General features: G+C 44.1%; 1 long non-coding RNA gene across 1 annotated transcript; it reads right to left on the bottom strand.

Annotated features, from left to right (window-relative positions):
- Nucleotides 1–700: 700 nt before the first annotated feature.
- Nucleotides 701–3,007, bottom strand: LOC129516586 (uncharacterized). Its single transcript, XR_008665795.1, has 3 exons — nucleotides 2,867–3,007; nucleotides 2,358–2,427; nucleotides 701–1,496 (listed from the first exon to the last, which is right to left on the bottom strand). It is a non-coding gene; the product is annotated as an uncharacterized LOC129516586 (long non-coding RNA).
- Between the last annotated feature and the right edge of the window lie 225 nt (nucleotides 3,008–3,232).

Here is a 3,232-nt window from a genome sequence, read left to right as displayed (position 1 = left end):
TTGAGCCATAAACCGGGACTAACTGAATTTTTAGAGAACAGTATGACTTGGCAGTGGTATTTAAGTTGGCATAAATTGATAGAATATTCTCCGAGTAGCTTCTTTGGCTGTTCTCGGGCGAGCCGGCCGGTCCACCCTGGCAGCCTTAGTTCTTCTCTAGACTTTCACACTGAACGGCGCTAACGGAGAGCCGTCTGGTGGACCTGGGCAATGCCCCTGTAGTCTGGGATTGTTCAAATTATGTAGAGATAAGGATTCCTAATTCAAAATAACAATCTTCCAGCCAGGACCTTGAAAGCCACTGCTTATCAAAAAAGATAAAAAGAACTGGACCCACTCCAAGGAAACATTTAACCTAATTGCAAACACCATACCTTAGCACTTAATTCAAAGGAGAGTGATCTAACTGACACCACCAAGGGAAGAACCAGTTGCAAACTAAAGAAATAATAATAATAACGATTTACAAAGAGATGTGGGTAAGGAGATACCAGAGACTAGAAGAATGGGGAAAGAAGGAGTCTCGGGTGTAGCTATGATTAGGACCAAGAGGCACAAAAAGAAATATAAAGGTAGGGTTTTTTTTTTAAAAAAAAAAATGTGCCTGATTAATACTGTCTAATGGAATTTCCCTCCCATTTTTTACAGCATAGACATATTAGTTGCCAACCTATGTTTTCAAATAAATGATAGCGGAACAGTGATTCACGATATTTTTAATAGATACAGTCATCAACTCAATGATATTCACGCCTTGTTTTCATGTTTTTTAAGGGGCAGAGTCATACCTGAGCACAGTCATGCCCCTCCAGACCTGAGAAAGGAAGCAATCATTGTGAGCTAATAAATAAACACGACCAGCGGGAATCAAGGGGGGAGACATTCAGGAGCAGAAATGGGGCAGCTTAAAATAGTTTTCAAAAGAGTCTGAGAGCAAAGGAAGGACACCAAACAACGAAAGGAAGGTGGTGGATGGTCAAGACCATACGGTATTGAGAAACTACAAATCCAAAAGAAGGAAAATAAAAGACAGTTCTACCGATTGCTGTTGTGATTCAAGCCATCTCAGATAAAATCTATAACAAATTTCCAAAAAATTTTTGGTGCAATAAATTTGATTTTAAGATGCTAAGCTTTCTATTTTGGCAGCATTTTCTCATATCTGCAGACACTTACTCTTGAGGCACTCAAGGCTCTCCTCATGCCTCACAAAAGGGAAAATACTGATGTGGATTCGTTAGTGTGAGAGTAAAGACGGGTATCAACTTCCCAGGAGAATTTACAAGCTAAAGCTCATCTTTCCACGAGAAGGAAGTTTTAGATGGAAAGCTTGTGGAAGAGGCACGAGAACCTTCCGCCCGCCCCTTCTCCCACATCTCACTGAAGGCACGTTTCTGGTTTTGCCTCTGTCTTCCGTGGTCCCATTTATGATGATGGTTGTTATCTGGTTCACAAACTCATCTTCCCGTTGTCTTTGCCCAGATTGAAAGAGTTTCCTTCCAACAAAACAAACAAATAAGCAAAAAAACATAAACAAAACAAAACAAAACAAAACAAAAAAACCACAATGGGATTTGTGTAAGGAAAAGGTCATTTCGGTAAAATGGTGCCATGGTAGTTTGCTATGTCCAATCGATGATAAGTTCATTGAAAACCCACTAAAGAGCAGGGCAGAGTAAGGGGGGCCAGTAGCCATTGCACATACAAACGTTCACTGCTTTTGCTGACAACTGGGGCACAGGGGCCGATGCTCCAAGTCTCCAAGCCAAAGCTTGTTTACAAGGAGGTGAAGGATAGCTTCCTTGGCCATGGTCCGCAAGCCCCCCTACTCTGTCCTGGACTCAATAGGAGGAAGGGTGGAGTAGACACACAGAATTTTGACAATGCTCTAGTTCTTTGCACCCCAAATATTTACTGAGACAGTTGGGTCATTCTTTAGAGATGCCGGGCCTAACCTACAAAAGCTGGCAGAGGGACAGGAGGAGAAAGGGCTCCCTCTGTTTGGTAAAGACGGGCTCACTGGGTCTAGAGTAATTGCCAACGCAGTGGTACAGAAATACAAGAATTGTCCCACACACCGTCTTCAAACCCATCACCCGTTTGAAAACCCAGCTTCAGGGCGACTCGCCTATGCAGGCCCCACGCAGGCATTTCTGAATCTCTAGGCAGCCGTTTCCGCCGCCTAGAAAAGCCTTCCCCTCATCTAGAGTCTACCTTTTCTTCTGGATGCTTCTGTAGCTCTCTCCACATCCCAATTCCTGTTTTAAGCCTCTCCCAGTATCCCAGCCCACAGTGATCACTTTGTTCTTCAGCCTCCCACACCACTCGCCTAGCGCTGGTAATTCTGTGGCATTTACCTGTTTATCCATTCAGCTCCCCATTGCCAGCATCAGGCTTGGCACCTAGCAGTCAACCTTCACTCTGTGCCTAGAAGTGATGATAAGTTGTTATTTAGACAGGTGTAAGCATGCCCGTCTCAAGTTCATGTCCATGTGATATTTATGTAATTTTAAAACTCCAATGAAAGGTTTTCCAAGGTTAAGATATTTGAAATATCCTAAATCCTCAACATGTAGTCATTTTCAGACATCATGGGTTTTATTAGGGTGCATAAGACACCCCAATGTGCTGTCAAAGGAAGAACAAGTACCTAGAGAGAGTGACAGGAGCAAAGAAAGGATCCATACAGTCCTAAACCCACACTGGTATGACCGACTGGTCCAGTTCTACCACTGGAAGTCCCACCTCCTGGACAACCCCTCAATCCCAGACAAACCAGCACAGTCACCTACCAGCTGGCCAAGGAGCATTTTGACAAGAAGCAAAGTTTTGAACAGTGGGCTGAGCCCCCTTTCTCTTCTCTCACCTCAAATTCTAGTGCCACGGGCTTCTGCAAAGACGCTCTACTCCTCGAAGACAAGTACCCAGTTCCCAGGAAGGAATCCTGGGTTTATTCAATGCTCTCCACTTCAGAAGCAGTCTGAGGCCTGGGAGGACAAATGGTCAAGGGAAAAAGCTTTACACAAAGTTCTCACAAAACAGAAACTAAAAGGAATATTTGGAACAGGAAACTGTGACCTTTATGGCATGATTCCCAAAGGGAAAGTCAAAGGCAGAGAGACTCAGGAAGGCAAATGTCCAGAGTCCACGGGAACTCCAGCTTACACAGAACATTCCATACCAGGCCTGCTAATTGCAGAGCCAGAGCAGCTGGTGTGATAATGTTCCCTTG

This window comes from Nyctereutes procyonoides, unplaced genomic scaffold, assembly GCF_905146905.1.
Source record: "Nyctereutes procyonoides isolate TBG_1078 unplaced genomic scaffold, NYPRO_anot_genome, whole genome shotgun sequence".
NCBI lineage: Eukaryota > Metazoa > Chordata > Mammalia > Carnivora > Canidae > Nyctereutes > Nyctereutes procyonoides.
This window is presented reverse-complemented; position numbering and strand designations above follow the sequence as displayed.